This window comes from Tachyglossus aculeatus, chromosome 2 (assembly GCF_015852505.1).
Source record: "Tachyglossus aculeatus isolate mTacAcu1 chromosome 2, mTacAcu1.pri, whole genome shotgun sequence".
Lineage (NCBI taxonomy): Eukaryota > Metazoa > Chordata > Mammalia > Monotremata > Tachyglossidae > Tachyglossus > Tachyglossus aculeatus.
The window spans coordinates 138,043,201-138,068,457 of record NC_052067.1 but is presented as its reverse complement, the minus strand read 5'-3'; the positions used below and the strand labels follow the sequence as shown (position 1 = coordinate 138,068,457).

The 25,257-nt window shown below is 49.8% G+C and overlaps 1 protein-coding gene and 1 non-coding gene across 3 annotated transcripts in view; both read left to right on the top strand.

Moving 5' to 3' along the window:
- The window catches only part of STIM1 (stromal interaction molecule 1), a 211,122-nt gene that overhangs the window by 109,606 nt on the left and 76,259 nt on the right, over positions 1-25,257 (top strand). The gene's annotated exons all lie outside the window — the stretch shown is intronic.
- LOC119924625 lies at positions 7,672-7,778 on the top strand. Its single transcript, XR_005449328.1, has one exon. It is a non-coding gene; the product is annotated as a U6 spliceosomal RNA (small nuclear RNA).

The window sequence follows — 25,257 nt, the reverse complement described above, 5'->3', positions numbered from 1 at the left end:
GTTAGCATTAGAGGAGTGAAATATGCGGGCTGGGTTGTAGAAGGAGAGGAGGGAGGTGAGGTAGGAGAGGGCAAGGTGATTGAGAGCTTTAAAGCCAGTTTTTTGTTTGATATGGAGGTGGATCAATCAATCAATCGTATTTATTGAGCGCTTACTATGTGCAGAGCACTGTACTAAGCGCTTGGGAAGTACAAATTGGCAACACATAGAGACAGTCCCTACCCAACAGTGGGCTCACAGTCTAAAAGGGGGAGACAGAGAACAGAACCAAACATACCAACAAAATAAAATGAATAGGATAGAAATGTACAAGTAAAATAAATAAATAAATAAATAAATAGAGTAATAAATATGTACAAACATATATACATATATACAGGTGCTGTGGGGAAGGGAAGGAGGTAAGATGGGGGGATGGAGAGGGGGACGAGGGGGAGAGGAAGGAAGGGGCTCAGTCTGGGAAGGCCTCCTGGAGGAGGTGAGCTCTCAGCAGGGCCTTGAAGGGAGGAAGAGAGCTAGCTTGGCGGATGGGCAGAGGGAGGGCATTCCAGGCCCGGGGGATGACGTGGGCCGGGGGTCGACGGCGGGACAGGCGAGAACGAGGTACAGTGAGGAGATTAGCAGTGGAGGAGCGGAGGTTGCGGGCTGGGCAGTAGAAGGAGAGAAGGGAGGTGAGGTAGGAGGGGGCGAGGTGATGGAGAGCCTTGAAGCCCAGGGTGAGGAGTTTCTGCCTGATGCGCAGATTGATTGGTAGCCACTGGAGATTTTTGAGGAGGGGAGTAATATGCCCAGAGCGTTTCTGGACAAAGATAATCCGGGCAGCAGCATGAAGTATGGATTGAAGTGGAGAGAGACACGAGGATGGGAGATCAGAGAGAAGGCTGGTGCAGTAGTCCAGACGGGATAGGATGAGAGCTTGAATGAGCAGGGTAGCAGTTTGGATGGAGAGGAAAGGGCGGATCTTGGCAATGTTGCGGAGCTGAGACCGGCAGGTTTTGTTGACGGCTTGGATGTGAGGGGTGAATGAGAGAGCGGAGTCGAGGATGACACCAAGGTTGCGGGCTTGTGAGACGGGAAGGATGGTAGTGCCGTCAACAGAGATGGGAAAGTCAGGGAGAGGACAAGGTTTGGGAGGGAAGACAAGGAGCTCAGTCTTCGACATGTTGAGCTTTAGGTGGCGGGCGGACATCCAGATGGAGATGTCCTGAAGGCAGGAGGAGATGCGAGCCTGGAGGGAGGGGGAGAGAGCAGGGGCAGAGATGTACATCTGGGTGTCATCAGCGTAGAGATGATAGTTGAAGCCGTGGGAGCGAATGAGGTCACCAAGGGAGTGAGTGTAGATTGAGAGCAGAAGGGGACCAAGCACTGAACCTTGGGGAACCCCCACAGTAAGAGGATGGGAGGGGGAGGAGGAGCCTGCAAAAGAGACTGAGAAAGAACGACCGGAGAGATAAGAGGAGAACCAGGAGAGGACGGAGTCTGTGAAGCCAAGGTCAGATAGCGTGTTGAGGAGAAGGGGGTGGTCCACAGTGTCAAAGGCAGCTGAGAGGTCGAGGAGGATTAGGACAGAATATGAGCCGTTAGATTTGGCAAGCAGGAGGTCATTGGTGACCTTTGAGAGGGCAGTTTCCGTGGAATGAAGGGGACGGAAGCCAGACTGGAGGGGGTCGAGGAGAGAGTTGTTGTTGAGGAATTCTAGGCAGAGCGTGTAGACAACTCGTTCAAGGAGTTTGGAAAGGAATGGTAGGATAGGCAACCACTGGAGATTTTTGAGGAGAGGAGGGTGACATCCTGAGCGTTTCTGTTGAAAGATGATCCGGGGAGCCGAGTGAAGTGTGGACTGGAAGTTGGGAGAGGCAGGAGGTTGGGAGGTCAGCAATAAGGCTGATGCAGTAATCCAGGCACGATAGAATGAGTGATTATATTAACGTGGTAGCAGTTTGGATGGAGGGGAAAGGGTGGATTTTAGCGATTCCCCTCTCCTACTTACTTAGGTGTCTTCTTTTGAGGATTCGCATGGGCTCACTGTGCCTCTCCAGCCCAAGAGCCTCCTTTCCTTCCCGCTTCACTCTGGGCCTCCTCCCAGACTCCCTTACTGGCTGAGCGATCCCCCCCAGGGACAGGAGCGGCTGGAGAGCACGAGCTCATGACTCTGTGAGCTGTATCTTTTTGGGCAAGAGGAAATTCTGTAGGAGGGTCAACCTCTCTTCCCAGGGGCCCCTGTCCCTGAGCTGTTGAGATCGTAACCCCCCAGCCATCCCCAGGGCCCCCTCACCCCTGGAAATAAGGCACGGCCCATTTCCGATCTGGCTCAGTGCTCAGGCCCCACAGACTGATTTCAGGATTCGGCCCGGCCCTGGGTATGGGGCCTGTGTGCGGGCCTGAGGTGGGGCTGCTCGTCGACTGGCTGGGCTGCAGTCCAGGAGCACTGACTCCGTTGGCAGGGTCTAGGTGGCTCTGAAGTTGACGGGTTACAGCCCGCTGGAGTCATTAATGCCATTTCATTCTGGGTTTCCGAGCCTTCTCACTGGAAATTAAGCTTGGCAGCAAGTTGCTTTATGTCCTCATCTTCCAGCCCTGGGCTCTTGGCTGCCCCGGACTTGGTTGCAACTCAGTGTTGCTGCCCCTCCCAGTGGGTGAGCTGGGCGGAGAGTCGGGGAAATGGTGTCTTTACTCATTGTTTGGAAAGAGTAGGTAGCTCACTTCCTCCCTTCAAAGCCCTACTGAGAGCTCACCTCCTTCAGGAGGCCTTCCCAGACTGAGCCCCCTTTTTCCTCTCCTACTCCCATCCACCCCACCCTACCTCCTTCTCCTCCCCACAGCACCTGTATATATGTTTGTACAGATTTATCACTCTATTTTACTTGTACATATTTACTATTCTATTTATTTTGTTGATGATGTGCATCTAGCTTTATTTCTACTTATTCTGATGACTTGACACCTGTCCACATGTTTTGTTTTGTTGTCTGTCTCCCCCTTCTAGACTGTGAGCCCGTTGTTGGGCTCACATCTCTATATGTTGCCGACTTGTACTTCCCAAGCGCTTAGTACAGTGTTCTGCACACAGTAAGTGCTCAATAAATACGATTGAATGAATGAATGAATGAAAGATGGGGACTTGGTCATTACTCGACTCCTCAGCTCCCCCTACCCTCCTTGTCACCTCAACTTGCTTCCTTTGGTCTACCCCCCTCCCCACCCCACAGCACTTATATTTATATCTATAATTCTGTTTATTTATACTGATGCCTGTTTACCTGTTTTGATGCATATATATATATAAATATATATATAATTCTATTTATTTATATTGTTACCTGTTTACTTGTTTTGATATCTGTCTCCCCCTTTCTAGACTGTAAACCCGGTGTGGGCAGGGGTTGTCTCTATTGCTGAATTTTACTTCCCGAGTGAAGAAGCAGCGTGGTTTAGTGGAAAGAGCACGGGCTTGGGAAGCAGAGGTCATGGGTTCTAATCCTGGCTCTGCCACTTGCCAGCTGTGTGACTTTGGGCAAGTCACTTAACTTCTCTGTGCCTCAGTTACCTCATCTGTAAAATGGGGTTAAGACTGTGAGTCCCATGTGGGACAACCTGATTACCTTGTATCTACCCCAGTGCTTTGAACAGTGCTTGGCACATAGTAAGCACTTAACAAATACCATTAAAAAAGTGCTTAGTACTGTGCTCTGCACACAGTAAGCACTCAATAAATATGATTGAATGAATGGATGAAGAAAAGTGGTTAGTTTTGTCTTTCATTCATTCAATCATATTTATTGAGTGCTTACTGTGTGCAGAGCACTGTACTAAACGCTTGGGAAGTATAAGTCCCCACCCAAATCCCCCCCGATTGTAAGCTACCAGGGAACAGGGATTCTCTTCAACATACAAGTATTTTCTGCTGTAACAGTGGTTAGCTTCTTGAAGAACCTCACGTTAAGGGAAAAATCACATTAAAGTAACTGTCGGTGAAATGAATGGGTTAGGGGTTTAGGTGACTTCAAGATTTGTCCTTGACTAACACTTTTGAATACCAATTCCTACATTATTATTTTGCCCACGGCTGGTTGAATGCTATCTACATGTTTTGGTCACTAGCTAGCTCCACACACAGCAACAGAGACAAGGAGGGAAACTCAGAAGTTGCTAGAGCAGATAAAAACTCACTCTCCGAGTCCATTTCCCAAGGGGAACTCATATCTGCTTAGGGACCAGGAAATTAAGGAAGAGGTGACTTCACCTGGAACATCACCAGCCAACCAATTGTGTTTACTGAATGCTTACTGTATGCAGAGCACTGTACTAAGTGCTTGGGAGAGTACAATATTACAGTGCCCTCGGGCATTTTAAGTTGGGACTGAGTGTTTCTGGGCTAGGGTGCAGGAGGAAAGGGTCTCCAAGCTGGGGTCCAGAAGCCAGGATTCCTGGCTCGGGGCAGACGGGGAATGGGGTGGAGTGAGGGAAAGAGCAATTATGTGGATCAGCAGCAGTATTCATTCTTTCATTCAGTTGTATTTACTGAGTGCTTACTGTGTGCAGAGCACTGAGCTAAGCACTTGGGAAAGCACAGTACAGCAATAAACAGACACATTTCCTGCCCACAACTAGTTTACAGTCTGGAAGACGGGCAGCATTTGAAATCTCAGCAGGGAGGATCCAGGGGCGGTGAACCTGAAGGCTGGAATTCCCCCAGAGAGGACGGCGAGGGGTTGGAACCAGAGGATCAGGCCCTACGATGCTTGCCAGGAAGTAGAGTCAGTCCTTGGGGGAGCACAAAGTTAATCCTGGAGGGGAAGGTGTTAGAGGAAAGGATGATGATCTGGATCAGAGTCCTTTTGTCTTGGCACCTCATTTGTTAGTTAGGCTTCTTTCTCTTTTTCTTTCAAAAGTCAGAGTGCCATCTTTCATGTGTGCATTTGGTAGGGGCGTGGGTAGCTCCAGGATGCTGTAGGGACATGTTTCCTTGCTTGAGAAAGGGAGAGAGGGTGATAAGACTGCTCCTACGAGCTTCCTGCAGCCAGGCTTTGTCATCATCATGAGTGGTATTTATCGAGCGCTTACTATGACAGCTGGCTGGGCCTTGAAAGGTCCCATTGTTGTTTGGGGTGCTTATCTCATCATCATCATCAATCGTATTTATTGAGCACTTACTGTGTGCAGAGCACTGTACTAAGCGCTTGGGAAGTACAAGTTGGCAACATATAGAGACAGTCCCTACCCAACAGTGGGCTTACAGTCTAAAACGGGGAGACAGAGAACAAAACCAAACATACTAACAAAATAAAATAGAATAGATATGTACAAGTAAAATAAATAAATAGAGTAATAAATATGTACAAACATATATACATATACGCAGGTGCTGTGGGGAAGGGAAGGAGGTAAGATGGGGGATGGAGAGGGGGACGAGGGGGAAAGGAAGGAAGGGGCTCAGTCTGGGAAGGCCTCCTGGAGGAGGTGAGCTCTCAGTAGGGCTTTGAAGGGAGGAAGAGAGCCAAAGGGTGGTGGCAGTGGCCTGGGGATGGGGAGGAGGTCCCCACTTCTAACCCATTCCTGCAAAGGAAAAGAGAAAATTGGCAGGGCTCTAGGGTCCTGTGGAGCACTATCGGTTGGTCCAAGCCCTCCAACGAGGAATGATTTTAATAATAACTGGGGGATTTGTTGAGCACTTACTACGCACCAACTGCTAGGCTAAGCACTGAGGCAGATAGAAGATGATGAGGTCAGACACAGTACCTGTCCCACATGGGACCAAAGGCGGAGAGAGAACTGCATGGCCTAGTGGCAAGAACATGGGTTTGGGAGTCAGAGGACATGGGTTCTAATCCTGGCTCCGCCACTTGTCTGTCGTGTGACCTTGGGCTTCTCTGGACTTCAGTTACCTCATCTGTAAAGTGGGGATTAAGACTATGAGCCCCAAGTGGGACAACCTGATTACCTTGTATCTGTCCTAGCTCTTGGAACAGTGCTTGGCACATAGTAAGTGCTTAACAATAATATTATTATTATTATTAATGACCAGTATCTCATTCCCATTTTTCAGATGAAGATCTTGGGTACCAGGTAGTTCATTGACTTGCCCATGGTCACACAACAAACAAGTGGCAGAGCCGGGATTAGAACCCAGTTCCCCTAACTCCTAGGCCCATGCTCTTTCCACTAGGCCACTCTGCTTCTCTGTTTCAGCTGGGATAAGGACTGAGTAGATGCTGATCTGCCAGAATACACCATTGCTACTCACTGCCCTGTTACCATTTTAACGATCTTAAAGTGACAAAAACACCAAGAAACACAGTCCTCACTGATCCAAAGTAGGAAGACTGAGGCGGAGGCTAGGATGTGGAGCAGTGCTAGGCCTTGTCCAACACATTGCCCACATGCTTTGTCCTGCACCAGGATTTGTGACCACTTGTGGATTGTGTTGTATCCATAATGGACTTAGACTGTGGCCAGATTGTTCCCTAATTTCTCCATCATGTCATAGCCAAAGTGTAGAATGAAAGCACATTCTCTCAAAATTGACTGCACGCATTTTTTATATATTTTCAATCGCCTTTTACCATGTGCTTTGCCAAGTAGCCAGTCCTCCTCCTTATCATCATCAATGGTGCTTATTGAGCACTTACTATGTGCAGAGCACCATACTAACACTTGGGGGTGTACAACTGAGTTGGCAGACATGTTCCCTGCCCACAAAGAGCCTACAGTCTAGTAAGTATATATAAGTAAATAACTTATAATATATAATTTAAAGGCATGTACATAAGTGCTGTGGTTGAGGGTGGGGTAAAAATCAAAGGCACACAGGTCCCAGATCCAAGTCTATAGATGATACAGAAGGATATGGGCTAAATAAATATTAGTAATGCATTGTTCTTCTGGGAATTTACTGTAGAGATGCATGGATTTGGGGGATTGTCGGTTGATTATTCTTTCTCATAATCAATAATTTTGGTATCTGTTAAGTGCTTACTGTGTGTCAGGCATTATATTAAGTGCTGGTGTAATCAGTAGTATTTATTGAGCCCTTACTGGATGCAGAGCACTGTATCAAGCTCTTGTAAGAGTATAGTACAACAGAGTTGGTAGACACATTTCCTGACTACAAAGAGCTTACAGTCTCGAGGGAGAGAAAGACATTAATGTGAATAAATTATGGCTATGTACGTAAGTGCTATGGGGCTGAGGGAGGGGTGAATAACAGGTACAAATCCAAGTGCAAGAGCGACACAGAATGGAGTGGGAGAAGAGGAAATGAGAGCCTGGTCAGGGAAGGCCCCTTGTAAGAGATGTCTCTGAAGGTTGGGAGAGTGATTGTCTGTCGGGTATAAAGTGGGAGGGTGTTCCAGGCCAGAGGCAGGATGTGGGTGAGAGGTCGGTGGTGAGAGAGACGAGATCGAGATCGAGTGAGTAGGATGGCATTAGAGGAGCCAAGTGTGCGGGCTGGGGTGTAGAAGGAAAGCAGTGAGGTGCGGTAGGAGGGGCAAGGGGATTGAGGGAATCACTCTGTTAAAAGATACAAGATAATCAGGTCCGACACAGTCCCTGCCTCACATGGGGCTCCCAGTCTAAGTAGGAGGGATAATAGGTACTCACTCCCCATTTTACAGATAAGGAAATTGAGGCAAAGAGAAGTTCAGTGACTTGCCCAAAGTCACTTAGCAGACTGTACTCGCTTCGGCAGCACATATGCTAAAAGTGGAACGATACAGAGAAAATTAGCATGGCCCCTGAGCAAGGGTAATACGCACATTCGTGAAGTGTTCCATGTTTTTCTGTTTGCTTGTTTTGATGCCTGTCTCCCCCACATCCCCCAAGACTGAGCCCGTTATGGGCAGGGATTGTCTCTATTTGTTACTGAATTGTACTTTTCAAGGGCTTAGTACAGTGCTCTGCACACAGTAAGCACTAAATAAATATGATTGAGTGAATGAAGTGGTAGAGACGGAATTAGAACTCTGGTCCTCTGACTCCCATGCCCATACTCCTTCCACTAGGCCCTATTGCTCCTCCAAAATCATCAACTTGAGGCCTCATCTAATTTAGGAATATTAACAAATAAGGTAAGCAAATTACCCAGATTCCCCATGAGAGAAACTTGAGGTTTTTTTTTTTTGGTTGAGAGAGAGAGAGAGAGAGAGAGAGAGAAAGAGAGTGTGTGTGTGTGTGTGTGTGTGTGTGTATATGAGAAGGAGAGGGAAAGGAAGAGAGAGAAGAGAGAGAAATTTCTGAAACACCAGGAAAACGTCCGAAAAGAAGGCAGAACCTATAACCAGTTCAAAGTCTTGAGCCAGTATCAAGTGCAGAAGCCGTCTTGAAGCTGTCATGGAGACTTTTCCTCTGAGATTTGCAGGGAAGACATTCCAGCAGCTAAGGCCATGACTAGATCTCTCACTATTTCTGTTCATTGTTCCTTTTCTCTGGCTCCGGATTCCAAACGTGTCCCTCCTTTTCTGTTTGGGTGCCTTGTCAGGCAGGGAAGGAAGGAAGAGAATGTTCCTTTTCCAGAAATGTCCCTGCAACAAAAGCACTAAGCAGCCCATCCTGGCCCCAAATAGCCCTGAAGCTGTAACCATGGTATGCTGTCTTCTGGCAGGGAGGGGATCCTGGGGCTGGCTGCTGGGCATTCTAGGTCCCACACGATTGCCTGGAATTTTCACACAAGCTTAGAACCCACTCTGCGTTTTCCTGAAACTGACCTCGGGGGAGAAACTGAGCAACCCAAGGACAATGGCAGAGAAATCCACTGTTCCCACATCCCCTTGCCCATGTCCTGCCTCTAGCCTGGAATGCCCTCCCTCCTCATATCTGACAGACCATTACTCTGAAAGCCATATTGAATAATAATAGTAATAATAATAATCATGGGATTTGTTAAGCACTTACTATGTGCCAGGCACTGTACTAAGCGCTGGGGTGGATACAAACAAATCGGGTTGGACACAGTCCCTTGTGCCACATGGGGCTCACGGTCTCAATCCCTATTTTACAGATGGGGTAACTGAGGCACAGAGAAGTTAAGTGACTTGCCCAAGATCACACAACAGACAAGTGCTGGAGTCAGGATTAGAACCCATGACCTTCTGACTCCCAGGCCCGTGCTCCATCTGCTACGCCAGGCTGCTTGAAGGCATATCTCCTCCAGGAGGCCTTCCCTGACTATGCCCTCTTCCTTTTTTTCCAAATCCCTTCTGTGTCACCCTGACTTGCTCCTTTCCCCTTCCCAGCCGCACGACACTTAAGTACATATCTGTAATTTATTTATTTATATTAGTATCTGTCTCCCCCTCTAGGCTGTAAGCTCATTGTGGGCAGGGAATGGTTTTTCTATTTTTTATTTTGTTCTAAAATAAAATAATAAATAATAACACTATTTTGTTATAGCATCCTCTCCCAAACACTTAGTACAATGCTCTGCACACAGTAAGCAGTCAGTAAATACACCTGACTGAGTGACTGTCCTTTGCCCAAGCAAGCAAGCCAGATATGTTGCTGGCACCCCGGGTTCCCCTCTCAGCAGGTGTAGGGACAGCTTTTTTTTAATGGAATTTATTAATCAATCAATCAATCGTATTTATTGAGCGCTTACTGTGTGCAGAGCACTGTAGTAAGTGCTTGGGAGCACAACTTGGCAACACATAGAGACAGTCCCTACCCAACAGTGGGCTCACAGTCTAGAAGGGGGAGACAGAGAACAAAACAAAACACATTAACAAAATAAAATAAATAGATATGTACAAGTAAAATAAAGAAATAGAGTAATAAATATGTACAAACATATATACATATATACAGGTGCTGTGGGGAAGGGAAGGAGGTAAGGCGGGGGGGATGGAGAGGGGGACGAGGGGGAGAGGAAGGAAGGGGCTCAGTCTGGGAAGGCCTCCTGGAGGAGGTGAGCTCTCAGTAGGGTCTTGAAGGGAGGAAGAGAGCTAGCTTGGCGGATGTGCGGAGGGAGGGCATTCCAGGCCAGGGGAATGATGTGGGCCGGGGGTTGACGGCGGGACAGGCAAGAATGAGGCACGGTGAGGAGATTAGCGGCAGAGGAGCGGAGCATGCGGGCTGGGCTGTAGAAGGAGAGAAGGGAGGTGAGGTAGGAGGGGGCGAGGTGATGGACAGCCTTGAAGCCCAGGGTGAGGAATTTCTGCCTGATGCGTAGGTTGATTGGTAGCCAATGGAGATTTTTGAGCAGGGGAGTAACATGCCCAGAGTGTTTCTGGACAAAGATAATGCAGGCAGCGGCGTGAAGTATGGATTGAAGTGGGGAGAGACAAGAGGATGGGAGATCGGAGAGGAGGCTGATACAGTAGTCCAGACGGGATAGGATGAGAGCTTGAATGAGCAGGGTAGCGGTTTGGATGGAGAGGAAAGGGCAGATCTTGGTAATGTTGCAGAGCTGAGACCGGCAGGTTTTGGTGACGGCTTGGATGTGAGGGGTGAATGAGAGAGCGGAGTCGAGGATGACACCAAGGTTGCGGGCCTGTGAGACGGGAAGGATGGTAATGCCATCAACAGTGATGGGAAAGTCAGGGAGAGGGCAGAGTTTGGGAGGGAAGACAAGGAATTCAGTCTTGGACATGTTGAGTTTTAGGTGGCGGGCAGACATCCAGATGGAGATGTCCTGAAGGCAGGAGGAGATGCGAGCCTGGAGGGAGGGGGAGAGAGCAGAGGCAGAGATGTAGATTTGGGTGTCATCAGCGTAGAGATGATAGTTGAAGTCGTGGGAGCAAATGAGGTCACCAAGGGAGTGAGTGTAGATCGAGAACAGAAGGGGGACCAAGAACCGAACCTTGAGGAACCCCCACAGTAAGGGGGTGGGAGGGGGAGGAGGAGCCTGCAAAAGAGACTGAGAATGAACGACCGGAGAGATGAGGAGAACCAGGAGAGGACGGAGTCTGTGAAGCCAAGGTCAGATAGCATGTTGAGGAGAAGGGGGTGGCCCACAGTGTCAAAGGCAGCTGAGAGGTCGAGGAGGATTAGGATGTGTATGAGTCGTTGGATTTGGCAAGCAGGAGGTCATTGGTGACCTTTGAGAGGGCAGTTTCCGTGGAATGTAGGGGACGGAAGCCAGACTGGAGGGAGTTGAGGAGAGAGTTGGTGTTGAGGAATTCGAGGCAGTGCGTGTAGACGGCTCGGTCAAGGAGTTTGGAAAGGAATGGTAGGAGGGAGATGGGGCGATAACTAGAAGGTGAGGTGGGGTCAAGAGAGGGTTATTAAGCGCTTATTATGTGCAAAGCACTGTTCTAAGTGCTGGAGCACTGTTCTAAGTGCTGGAGCACTGTTCTAAGCTTCAAGGTTAGAAGCTCACATGATGGATTTTGGGATGCCAGGACTGATGAAATCGACTTTCACGAGTTGGAAGCCTTCCTTGCCCCACCGAGCCTGGGCGCAAACCCACCCAGAACTTGAAACACACTTCTGAGGAGTGCAAACTATGCTGTGTCCAATCCGATTTGCTTGTATCCACCCCAGCGCATAGTACAGTACCTGGCACATAGTAAGTGCTCAACAAATACCAAGATTATTATTATTATTAATTCTTACTATTGCCCTACAGTTCCCAGTAAGCCCCTTGTTTTATGAACTCTCTCTGGCACCTAAGCCTTCCTGCACAGGAGCGGATCTGACTGGTAGCTCTTTGTGGGCAGGGAACGTGTCTGCCATCTCGGTATTGTGCTTAGTCCAGTGCTCTGCACACAGTAAGCACTCGGAAAAGACCATTGATTGATTGATTGGTGACCCATGACAGCGGCAAACCCGATGCTGCCTCCCCTGGGAGGCCCACATAGACAGCTGGAGAGGAAAGATCCATCGGGTGGATCTTGTCCTGGCGGTCAGCGGAGCGAGTGTCCCCAAATGGCAAAAATTCCTCCCCTGTAGCTCTGGGAAAGGTGTGAAAAACCCAGTTTATCCTTCAGCATTAGCGGATAGATCTGAGTTCTCTTGGGCTGATTGGGGAATGCCAACTTCAGTGTAGGATCATGGAGGCTTATGGAGGACTAGGTCATATTTTCTGAGCACTTGCTCATGCACAGCACTGTACAAAGAGCTTGGGAGAGTACAGTAGAGTTAGTAACAACTCGAAGAGTTCAATTACAGTCTAATAGGGCAGGTAGACCCTGAAATAAATTACAGGTAGGGGAAAACAAGAAAGTTTAAGGATCTGGAGATGAGTGCAGTGAGGGGAGGGCATAAGTGACACAGTAAGTGGGGAGTTGAGAGATTAGTCAGGGAAGGCCTCCTGGGGGAGGTGGGGTTTTCATAGGGCTTTGCAGATGGGGGGAGTAGTGTGGTCTGCTGGTTATGAAGGAAGGGGGAGGTTCCTTTCAAGAGGGAGGTGGTGAATAAGTAGTCAGAGAGATCGGTGTGAGAGCGAGAGATGAGCAGATTGGCATTAGAAGAGCGAAGTGCCTGGGCTGTGTTGTAACAGGAGAGGGCTGAGGATAAGGAGTGGGGAGGAGAGTCAATGCAGGCAGACATTTGGGAGGTAGTACTTGACTGTACTGCTCGTTCAAGCTCTCATCCTATCCTGTCTGGACTATTGCATCAGCCTTCTCTCTGATCTCCCATCCTCGTGTCTCTCCCCACTTCAATCCATACTTCATGCTGCTGCCCGGATTGTCTTTGTCCAAAAACGCTCTGGGCATGTTACTCCCCTCCTCAAAAATCTCCAGTGGCTACCAGTCAATCTGCGCATCAGGCAGAAACTCCTCACCCTGGGCTTCAAGGCTCTCCATCACCTCGCCCCCTCCTACCTCACCTCCCTTCTCTCCTTCTACAGCCCACCCCGCACCCTCCGCTCCTCTGCCGCTAATCTCCTCACCGTACCTCGTTCTCGCCTGTCACGCCATCGACCCCCGGCCCACGTCATCCCCCAGGCCTGGAATGCCCTCCCTCTGCCCATCCGCCAAGCTAGCTCTCTTCCTCCCTTCAAGGCCCTTCTGAGAGCCCATCTCCTCCAGGAGGCCTTCCCAGACTGAGCCCCTTCCTTCCTCTCCCCCTCGTCCCCCTCTCCATCCCCCATCTTACCTCCTTCTCTTCCCCACAGCACCTGTATATATGTATATATGTTTGTACATATTTATTACTCTATTTATTTATTTATTTATTTATTTATCTTGTACATATCTATTCTATTTATTTTATTTTGTTAGTATATTTGGTTTTGTTCTCTGTCTCCCCCTTTTAGACTGTGAGCCCACTGTTGGGTAGGGACTGTCTCTATATGTTGCCAATTTGTACTTCCCAAGCGCTTAGTACAGTGCTTTGCACACAGTAAGCGCTCAATAAATACGATTGATTGATTGATTGATTGATTGATTTTTTATGATATTTTTTACGTGCTCGCTGTGTGCCAGGTACTGTACTAAGTGCTGGGGTAGATCAAGCACTTAGTACAGTGCTCTGCACATAGTAAGTGCTCAATAAATACTATTGAATGAATGAATATATACGAATTAGGTTGGACCCAGTCCATGTCCCACATGGGGCTCACAGTCTTGATCCCCATTTTACAGATGAGGTAACTGAAGGCCAGAGATGGCTTGCCAAGGCCACACAGCAGACATGTGGCAGAGCCGGGATTAGAACACGGGTCTTTCTGACTCCAACTCCTAGACCACAGTGCTTCTTGTTGTGGGCAAGGAAGGTGTGTACCAACTCTTTTATCATACTCCTGGTTCTGCCGGTTGCTTGCTGCATGGCCTTGTATCATACTCTCCCAAGTGCGTATTACAGTGCTCTGCACACAGTAAGTCCTCAGTAACTGCCATTGATGGAGTGGCAGGAGGGGTAATGGTATCGACTGAGGGTTCATTCATGTGCTCAGTCTAGGTTAAGGGCCAGAGTGTATAGAAGGTAATCAGATCAAGTTCATCCCTGTCCCCTCGGAAGCTCACAGTCTAAGTAGGGGAAGACAGATATGTCAGCCTAGGAATGAATTCTTATTCTAACCACAGGTTACAAATTCAGCAAGCCAAGAAAACAGGGTTCTAACACTGTGACCAAACAGACATCGCAAGGCAGTGCTCAGGCGTGTCATCGGTTCAGGAAAAAGTTTCCAACCTCAGTGGCAGTGGCAGCCCCCCTGCTGTGTGGAGTATGAGGCAGGAGCTCACAGACCCTGCCCAGAATCTTGCCCCTCCCATTACCTCTGCTTCCTCCCCCTTTCTCCCCTCCCCGAAACCGGAGTCAATCCCATATGCTTGATATCTCTGCCTCTCACCTGGCTTTAGTGACTGGAAGCAGCTTGGCCTGATGGAAAGAGTGTGGACCTGGCAGTTAGGGACCTGGGTTCTAATCTCGGCTCCACTAACTCTGTCTGCTGTGTGACCTGGGGTAGGTCACTTCACTTCTCTTTGCCTGTTTCCTTGTCTATAAAGTGTGGATTCAGCACCTGTCTTCCCTTCTTTTTAGGCTGTGAGCCCCGTGAGGGACAGACACTGTGTCCAGTGTGATCGACTGTATCTATCCCAGTGCTTAGAACAGTGCTTGACACAGAGTAAGTGCTTACTCTGCTTACAAATACTGTTATTATTATTGTCTTTATCTTGGCCTGTTCTGTTCTTCGAGAGCTCTGGGAGATTCCCCCAGTTTCCCACCCATTGCCTGATAACGGGAGGGCCGGCTGCCCTACCTGGGAGGACAGTGCCCCGAGCTCTGCTGGCCACTGCTGCTCTCATCAGCGCTTAGTACAGTGCTCTGCACACAGTAAGCACTCAATAAACACGATTGAATGAGTGAATGAATCAGGCAGAAGACGAGGAATCGCTGTGGCAGGAGAAGGTGGTGGTCAAACCCAGGGGGGCCGGCAGGAGCCATGAGGTGCTGGACTGCAGACGAAGCCACCTGCGGCTCCTCCCTAGCCACGAGGGGCTCGATTGTCTCGGAGCTAGGGTGGTCTCGGTGCATCTTGCCAGAAGCTGTCAGGGCGCAGTGAAAGGAGCCCAGCATCTGACGGGAAACAGACCGTCTCTGAGCTGCAGCGAGGTGGGGCTGCCCGTTTCCTGCGTGGCCCAGCATTGAGCACAGGGAAACGCTCCCTTGGCCCCACCACCCTGACCTCTTGGCAGGGAATACTGAGGACGGGACATGGGGTGGGAGGGGGCCCTGAAGAGAACAAACACCTGGTCCTTGGCCAGGTGCCAGAATGCCGTGCGTGAGCTGGGTGACACCGGTTCTCCTGCCCGGCGCGCTCTTTAGGGTGAATCGGCTCGTCCTCTCCCTTGCAGTTTCAGCTGCCGAATCTTCGAGAGGAAAAGCAAGGCTCCTCCCCCGGCCCCTTTCCGCCTTCGCAGTGGTGTCTGTGGCACGAGCAGTTCTGGCCGAGCCCACCCGCATCTGGAGCCTCACATAGAACAGGGAGGTTTTCTCGGCCTCGTCAGGAAATTGAGGTCTTCCCGTTATGCAAGAACTCTACAGGATGAAGCTTGTGCTCTTTCCTTCTGGGCGCCTCCATCGCCCTGCTGCATCTTGTCGATTTGCCCGGCCAGGCCCGGTTTCAGCGGGACGGCGGATGTTTGGGTTCCAGAGGGAGCGTTGCTGGGGCTGCCTCCTCCTTTGCAGTTCCCCACTGGCCCCTGCCCCTTGTTGCTGATAGTTGGGGAACAAACAGCCTGAGCTCGGGGCTGGGAGGAAGAGGAGGAGGAGCAGGGGGAGCAGTTACTGAGTGCCTACTAAGTGCACCACATTGAACTAAACACCCAGCAATCAATCAATCAATCAGTGGTATTTACTGGGTGCGTACTATGTTACAGAACACTGTACTGAGTTTTGGAAGGGTACAGTACAACAGAGTTGGCAGACATGTTCCCTGGAAGTACAGAACAAGTGAGCAGGACGTTCCTTGCCCAGGAGAAGCTTGCACTCAAATGTGGGAGACAGAGATGAAAGTGTTTACCTAGAAGTCAGAATAAAAGCAGCAAGGCCTAGTGAAAAGAGCCCGGGACGGGCGTCAGGAAATTTGCTTTCAGTCATTCAGTGGTATTATTCTCATCCTGGTTCTGCTGGTTGCTTGCTGTGTGGCCTTGGGCAAGCCATGCCAATTTTCTGTACCTCAGTTTCCTTATCTGTAAAATGGGGATTAAATACCATTCTCCCTCCCCCTTAGGCCTTGAACCTCGCATGGGACATGGACTGTGTCCAATCTGATGATCTTTTATCAGCCCCAGAGCGCAGCACGGTGTTTGGCACATAATAAGTGCTTAGCAGATACCACGATGATTATTATCAAGAATAAATAATGGATGATATTGTAGTGAATGGTACAGTTGAATCAACGTGAGCTCTGAGGATGTATGTCATAAATGGTAGAGATGGATGGTGGGTTGATATGACTTGGGATGCAGGGATTTAAGGAGGGAGCTGTTGCTGAACACTTTTCTCAGCTGAGGTCCCTTGGCTTTGCATTGCATCTCTGGGCTTCCAGAGCAGGGAGAAAGAAAAAGGGCCATTTCTTCCACTGAGTGGTGAGGAAGTCTGACTGTGCGGAAACCTCCTTCTCTCCTTCTCCTCAGCCCTTCGCTTCACTTTCCCTGGCATGTCAGAACAATTTTTTCCTCTTTATCAAGAAATGTCCCTTGGGAGAATTTTCTCCATAGTAATAATAATAATAGTGTTCATTAGGGGCTTACTGTGTGCCAAGCACTGGCTAGATACAAGATACTCAGATTGTATCCACCCCATCGCTTAGTGCAGTGCCTGGCGCGTAGTTAGTGCTTAACAAATGCCATGTAAAAAAAATAGTGGCAGAGGCAGGATTAGAACCCGAGACTCTTGACTCCCAGGCACTCCCTCTTGTCATCAGACCACATCATTTCTCTTGGAGGGTTTGAGTTCTGAGCAGCTCCTGATGATCGAGGTATTTGTGGGCAGGCGAGTCTGAAACCTTGCAGCCCTAGAAACTGTCTCTCGTCCGTCGGTAAAGCCCTTCTCGGCTGCTGGTCAGCGGGGATTTGGCTGGAGGGCGGGTCTAGGCTGAATCTCGTCTGTCCCGCCGTAGACCCCCGGCCCACGTCCTTCCCCTGGCCTGGAATGCCTTCCCTCCACACATCCGCCAAGCCAGCTCTCTTCCTCCCTTCGAAGCCCTACTGAGAGCACACCTCCTCCAAGAGGCCTTACCAGACTGAGCCCCCTTTTTCCTCTCCTCCTCCCCATCCCCCTCACCCTACCTCCTTCCCCTCCCCACAACACTTGTATATATATTTGTACAGATTTATTACTCTATTTTACTTGTACATATTTACTACTCTATTTATTTTTTTAATGATGTGCATATAGCTTTAATTCTATTTGTTCTGAAGACTTTGACACCTGTCTACATGTTTTGTTTTTTTGTCTGTCTTCCCCTTCTAGACTGTGAGCCCGTTGTTGGGTAGGGACCGTCTCTATATGTTGCCGACTTGTACTTCCCAAGCGCTTAGTACAGTGTTCTGCACACAGTAAGCGCTCAATAAATACGATTGAATGAATGAATGAATGAAATTGCAATGCCCACAGTGCGACTATTTGTGTGGGTCACTATTTGTGTGAAGAGTGAGTGGGTCAGGGCAGGAAGGCAGAAGGAGACAAGAAGGGAAGGCTAGTGGGGACAGTGTGAGAAAGGACCTGGTTTGATTTGGGGCCAAAACAGTGATCACCCGCAGATCCTCTGATGTTCCTCCCCTGGCAGTCTCAGGCATCCCAGGCCTTCCAACCGTCCTGTGCACGCCACCATTTGGCACGCGGCCCTTATTTGTGAGGGCAAGATGGGAGTAAGCATCGTCATTTTCTTTGTTCGGCTGGGACCTGGGGAGAGCAAGTTTCCCCGGTGTCCCCCTGCAACCTAGGCTAGCTGCTGGGGCTCTACTCCGCAGCATCCGGCTTGTCACTGGGCTGCTATGGGTAGCGGGGTTCCCGGTGGGGGCAGATAATGAGGGCTCGAATGAACTCCGTACATTAGAAATGCCATAAGCCCGCCAGGTCCCATGGGGGTCACAGGCCAGCTGGGCCAGAAGGAGCTGCACTGGAGCGAGTCTGTTCCCTGGGTTATGACAGAAGTGAGACAGAATTGCTCCCAGGAGACCTGGGACTTCCCGGAAGAATGGGGAAATCATTAGTGTGAATGGAAGCAGAGAGCTGAGCCCGACTGTCTGCTCAGACCCTTCCGAGCATGGAAATGATCAGGTGGCTCACGAGAGCCTCACTGGCAGCGCACTTTTCCCTCTGCCCTTTTTCCTTATAGTAATAATAATAATAATAATAACAATAATAATAATAATAATGGTATTTGTTATGCCCTTATATGCCAGGCACTGTACTAAGCACTGGGGTGGATACAAGCAAATGAGGTTGGGCACAGTCTCTGTCCCACAATGGGCTCACAGCCTCAAGCCCCATTTTACAGATGAGGTAACTGAGGCCCAGAGAAGTGTAGTGACTTGCCCAAGGCCACACAGCAGACAAGTGACGGACCAGGGGTTAGAACCCATGCAGCATGGCTAAGAGAAGCAGCGTGGCTCAGTGGAAAGAGCACGGGCTTTGGAGTCAGGTCATGGGTTCAAATTCTGGCTCTGCCAATTGTCAGCTGTGTGACTTTGGGCAAATCACTTAACTTCTCTGTGCCTCAGTTACCTCATCTGTAAAATGGAAATTAAGACTGTGAGCTCCCCGTGGGACAACCTGATCACCTTGTAACGTCTCCAGTGCTTTGCACATAGTAAGCGCTTAATAAATGCTATCATTATTATTATTATGACCTTCTGACTTGCAGGCCCAAGTTTACTCGACTATGCCACACTGCTTTCCTTGTGACTGTATGACTGTCTTGCCTGCTTAGGCTTCCAAGCAGGTCCATTCCTGGGTCTTAAGGGGCCAGCTTGGTTAGCAAGCAGATTCAGGGTGGGTTTTCTCCTCGTTGCCTGCGAGTGCTGAAGAAACGATTTTGACTTTCAGTTATTGGGTATTTTTTGATGGGAATTCAGTTAAGCAGCCCAACCTTGGGTCCAATGAAAGCCCCCTGCTCTGTGAATCTAGAGTCTAGACCTGAGTTCCAGTCCTGTTTTTGTCCGGGACTGACTCACAAGGGTGAAGACTAGGCTCACACTTGGCGGGGTGTGGCATCCATGCCCGCCTAGTCACTTGCTGTACTGCGGGCTCCAAGGGGAAATGGCCGGCAAGGCTCAGACTGCCAGGGCTGCAGCGTGAGCCTTTATCATTAAAAGTGTCCCTCTGTGTGGGGTCTCAGGATGAGGGTCATCCATCATTCCTGCCTCGAGACTCCGTCATGCATATCAGCCAAAAGTGACTTACTTCCCTTCTTTTCAAAGCTCCTTGGTTCATCTGTGGTCCTTCCCTCTGTGGCCCAGCCACACCTATCTCACGTCGGGGATGGCTGACCATCCTCTTTGTAGCTTGTGTGCAGCCCAGCCTCGGTTGGCGGAAAGGTGTGGCGAGCCTTTTTCTCACAGGTTTTGAGTGTCAGCATCTCTGTCATCGCGGTGAACTCAGCGATGCTAGTTCTGGCCATGAGGTCGATCAGCTCCAGGATGGCAGTGACAGTGCGGGAGCTGGGCTAGTCTACAATTCCAGGACCCTCTACAATTCCAGGACCCTATAGCACTTTGGCCAAGTAGTATTATTGTTATTATTGCTATTATTATATTCAGCATTTACTGTGTGCCTAGCACTATACTGAGCACTGGGGTAAATACAAATAATAATAATAACAATGATGGCATTTGTTAAGCGCTTACTATGTGCAAAGCACCGTTCTAAGCTCTGGGGAGGGTACAAGGTGATCAGGTTGTCCCACAGGGGGCTCACAGTCGTAATCCACATTTTACAGATGAGGTTACTGAGGCACACAGAAGTTAAGTGACTTGCCCAAGGTCACACAGCTGACAACTGGCGGAGCTGGGATTTGAACCCATGACCTCTGAGTCCCACGCCTGTGCTCTTTCCATTGAGCCACGGAATCAATTCAGGCACAGTTCCTGTACCCCATGGGACTCCCAGTCCGTGACCCGCTCAACCTCTTAAGTCACCGTCCAAGCTGAAACCGAGGTGGAGAGGGGAGCGCTGCGATGAGGAGAAGGGTCGGGAAAGCAGTGCTGAAGTAGGACCTGGGTGGCATTGGAGGCCTTAGGCTGTCAAGCAGCAGGGCCCAGCGGAAAGAGTACAGGCCCGGGAGTCAGAAGATCATGGGTTCTAATCCTGCGTCTGCCATTTGCCTGCCATATGACCTTGGCCCAGTCACTTCACTTCTCTGTGCCCGGGTTTCCTCATTTGTAAAATGGGGATTCAGTACTTCCCCCTTAGACTGTGAGTCCCATGTGGGACAGGAGCTGGCTCTGATATAATTTAATTGTGGTCTTTGTGGAGTGCCTAGTATCTGTTAAGCATTGTACTATGTGCTGGGGTAGATACAAGATAGTCAAGGCAGACACAGTCTCTATTGTTGTCTCCTGGGCTCCCAGTCTATGAGGGAGGGTGAACAAGAATTGAATTCTCATTTTAAGCATGGGGAAACAGCGGCACAAAGAATTTCAGAGACTTTTCTGATGTCACCCAGCAGGCCAGGGATAGACCTGGGATTAGAACTCAGGTCTGCTGGCTCGTAGGCCGTGTTGGTTCCACTAGGCCACACTGATCTGATTGTATTGTATCTACCCTAGTGCTTAGTACAGTGTTTGGCACATAGTAAGCACTTAACAAGCACCACAGTTATTATGCCAGAAGGAAGACCTGGTGTAGTACCCGCTGGCACACCTGACAAGGATTACCAGTGCCAGATCTGAAAAATCCGGCTCCTGTCCAGGCTACATACAGTACCTTTGATCAAAAGGCTCAGGAGGAATTTCCTCTTTGTCACGATAATAATAATAATGATAGTAATAATAAGTGTGGTATTTGCTAAGCACTGGGGTAAATACAAAGTAATTGGATTGAACACCCCTGCCTCACATGGGGCTGACAGTCTTAATTTTACAGATGAGGTAACCGAGGCATGGAGAAGTGAAGCAACTTGCCCATAGTCACACAGCAGACAAGTGGTAGAGCCAGGATTAGAACCTAGGTCCTTCTGACTCCCATGCCTGTGCTGTCTCCACTAGGCCACACTGCTTCCCTCTTTTCCTCAATGTTCCATGAGCCCTGATCAGGATGCCGGGCGCCCAAATCCTCTCCCCTTCTGATTCCCACAGTCCCCATCTCCATGAGCCACAATGCTGGCATTTCCTGGAGAGGGGAAGGAGGTCTGATCATAGATGAGATAGTGCTGAGAGGGGTCTGGAGAGGTGAGATGAGCCCCGCCCCACCCCTGGACCCGGAATACAGGCCTTAGAACTTCTCCCTCTCTACACTGTAAGCTCATTGTGGGCAGGGAGTCTGTCTATTATTATATTGTACTCTCCCAAGTGCCTAATACAGTGCTCTGCACACAGTAAGCACTCAGTAAATGATTGAATGAATGAATGAACGAACGAACTTCGTTATGGCCTTTGGAGGGGACCAGACTAAAACTAGAAGGTCCTGGGGCATGATGTGGACAAAACACCCATTCTCCAGAGCCTCGAGTCCAAGCTACTTGGTCCCAAAGGAGAAGCCTTCCCTTCAGCTCTTTGCCAGGTGATCTGAATTCTACACAGGGTTTCTCAGGGAATAGTTACATTTCTTTTCAGGAGATGGAGTCCAGTTTGCATGCTGTGGCATGCTCCCAACCTCCCATGGCACTTAATTCCGTAGCATGCATGTTCTACTCTGTAAGCCCTAACTCATGTACATAGCCCTTTTTCCTTCTCTCAGTCTGCCAATTTTTTTGTGCCAGGTAGATTGTAAGACCCTTAAGGGCAGGGAACACACCTGCTTACTCTTTGTACTCTTCCAAGTGCTTGGCGCAGGGCTGCGCACACAGTAGTCTCTCAGGACATGGTATTGCTGGAGGATGGCAGACAAGGGGGTGCCTCTGGTTGTCCCTCGTCCTTGGCCTGGGTTCCCTTCTGTACTGGGAGGAGGAGGAAGAGGAGGAAGGCTTGTTCCCAGCCTCCTACTTTCCAAGCGGCTCTTCCAAGGGACAAGCGAGGTGACCGGCCAGATGTCCGGTCCCCAAACCACATTCCCGTGGCCCCTTCCTTCCTTGATCAGGTTTGGAGGTTGTCTCCGGTTGCGTGCGCGTGTGTGCATGCCTGCATGCGTGCGTGTGTCCGTTTCCCAGGATATTTGGGCCCCAGAGAGAGACCCTGGCAAGCTGACTTCCTGGGGCTGGGCACATTTTCCTGCCCAGAACCTCCACCCCATGATTCTTGAGGGCAGGGTATGCAGGCAGGTGCCAGGGGCCAAAATCACGGTGGCCTGCCTTTTGGAACTAGCTAGCAGAGGAATGGTCTCTTCAAGGGTGGGCCGGGTTTCGGGGGCCAGCTGGACAGATAGGGGACATTCATTGCAGGCCTGGCAGCCTCAAGCGTCCCCTCCCTGCAAGCTGTCCGATTCGACCCCAACTTAAGTTTTCCATCAAGCTTAAATGTGGCAACAGTGACCCCAATTAAAATGAGAAGACCCTGACTCTTGGGGGAAGGCACTTTTAATTAGTGGCCTCATTCAAATCTTCTGTCTGCAGCCAAAGGTTTCGGTGGCAGGAATTCCTGCCCAGCTTGAACTCATCCAGGTCACAGATTCATTTTGTCATTTGGCTTAATGATAATCATGGTATTTATGAAGTGTTTACCATGTGCCAAGCACTGTATTAAACTCTGTGTTAGAGCCAAAAGAATCTGCTCAGACACAGTCCCTGCCCCACACAGGACTCCAGGTCTAAGTCTCGAGGCCCTCAGACAGATAGGCCAACCGGGGTGCTGCCTATTGTGGTGGGCCTGACAAAATAGTCCCTGTGCTATTACTGCTGTTGAGATGTTTTTTGAAATGATATTTCTTAAGTGCTTACTATGTATCAAACACTGTTTTAAGCCCTGGAATAGATACAAATGAATTAGGTTGGACACAGTCCCTGTCCCGCATGGGGCTCACAGCCTAAATAAGAGGGAGACCAGGAAAACTGAGGCATGGAGAAATGGAGTGACTTTGCCCAAGGTCACACAGCAGACAAGTGATAGAGCCGGAATAATAATAATAATGATAATAATAATGGTATTTATTAAGCACTTACTATGTGCAAAGTACTGTTCTAAGTGCTGGGGAGGTTACAAGGTGATTAGGTTGTCCCACGGGGGGCTCACAGTCTTAATCCCCATTTTGCAGATGAGGTAACTGAGGCCCAGAGAAGTTAAGTGACTTGCCCAAAGTCACACAGCTGACAGTTGGCAGAGTCAGGATTTGAACCCATGTCCTCTGACTCCCGGCCCATCCTCTTTCCACTAATAATAATCATAATAATGGTATTTGTTAAGCGCTTACTTTTCATGTATTCATGAACGAATATTTGTTAAATGCTTGCTCTGTGCCAAGCACTGTTTTAAGTACTGTAATCAGGTTGTCCCACATGGGCTCACAGTCTCAATCCCCATTTTACTAGGTAACTGAGGCACAGAGAAGTTAAGTGACTTGCCCAAGGTGTCACAGCAGACAACACTTCTCCTATTTGATGCTCCCAGCCAGGAGCTCCAGCCCAACCCTGCAGCCCAGGGCTGGTGGGTACATTAAGATATTCCCCAAGGTCACTGTGTTTCTCTGGGAGAGTTGGGGAATGCCAGGTTGCCTGCACCCGCATGGAAAACTTCGAGCCCCTGTGGACCAAGAGCTAGGTGACTAGAGGTTCACAAGTGTCTCGTTTCCCCCCCTAGGCATTTCTCTCCCCGATAACTTACTGCTTTGGGGCCAGGGCCCACCCCGTTGGTCCCCAGGTCCCTAGGGGGCATTCCCAGACTATGACTGGTGGGCCCCTTCTCTACTGGGGTTAGTTGCACCCCTTCCGGGGGCCGTCCCCCCCACAGCCACCCATGCGTGGTTCCGGGGAAGAGAGAAGCGCCAGGGCCAAAGGCTGCTGGCCTGGAGCAGGCCTCTGCGTAAGTTGGTGGAGTCTCGGGCACAAAAGGGGCATTGTACAAGGCTCTGGCACTGAACTATGCTCATTGTTCTTTCCCGACAGTGGGGTTGAACCTGGCTGTGTTCAGGGAAAGTGCCCTGGGCTGCTCTGGTGATGGATGCTAGAGAAATGCCCAGGCAGGTGTGGCCAAGCAAGCTGGGCTGTCCTCTAACCTGTAGGCTGTGGGGAATTATGTCATTTCCACCGAAATCTGCAGTCCTGTGGCCCCGTGAAGCCCTGTCTGCCGAATCCCTCTCCGCAGTGCCCCCTTCTGCGAGCAGGGAGAGGTGGATTTGGATGGTGCGCTGTTTAAGGAAGCCAAAAGAGGTATCGTTTTTCTTTTCCATACTCCTCCAGCTAAAAATACCGAGCAACAGCTGATCCCAGCATCCCTCAGGGAGCCTCCAGCAGCTCTCGAGCAGCCGGTTGGGGCAGATCCAGGCGGCACTGCCGCATTCTCCTTGTAGGTCACAAGTCACAGGGGGTGGGGGGACCAAAACCGGAGTCTCTGCTTCCTCGTCCTTCTGACCTGCGGGCTTCGCTCTATGATGGGGAGTTTCCCCCAGCAATGGGCAGGAGGAGGGCTCAGGTCTGAACCCCAGGGAAGTCCACTGCTGTGTATTTCTCTGCCCCGAGAGAGGCAGCGTGGCTTAGTACTTCCCAAGCGCTTCGTACAGTGCTCTGCACATAGTAAGCGCTCAATAAATACAATTGATTGATTGATTGATAGTGGAAAGAGCCCAGGCCTGGGCGTCAGAGGAGCTGGGTTCTAATCCCAGTTCCGCTACTTGTGTGTTTTGTGACCTTGGACAGGTCGCTTCTCTGGGCTTCAGTTCCCTCATCTGTACAATGGGGTTTAAGATTGTGAGCTCTATGTGGGACAGGGACTGTGTCCAACCGGATTAGCTTGTATCTGTCCCAGTATTTAGTACAGAGCCTGGCATATGGTAACTGCTTAACAAATACCCAAAAAAAGGAGGGGGGCCCAAGTCTCTTGAGTATTAACCAGGTGGCTCTGTCCAGTTGCGCATCCGCAGAAGACTGGGCCTGAGACAGGGAGGTGACGGTGTGATAAGCCGGAGTTCATACTGACCCGGTGATTTGGGAACCTATTCTCCAACCGGCAGCAAGCCACGGAGTGAGTTGGGGAGAGGAAGAGAAGCAGCATGGCCTAGTGGAAAGAGCCCGAACTTGGGAGTCAGAGGACCTGGCTTCTCATCCTAGGCTCCATCGCTTGTCTG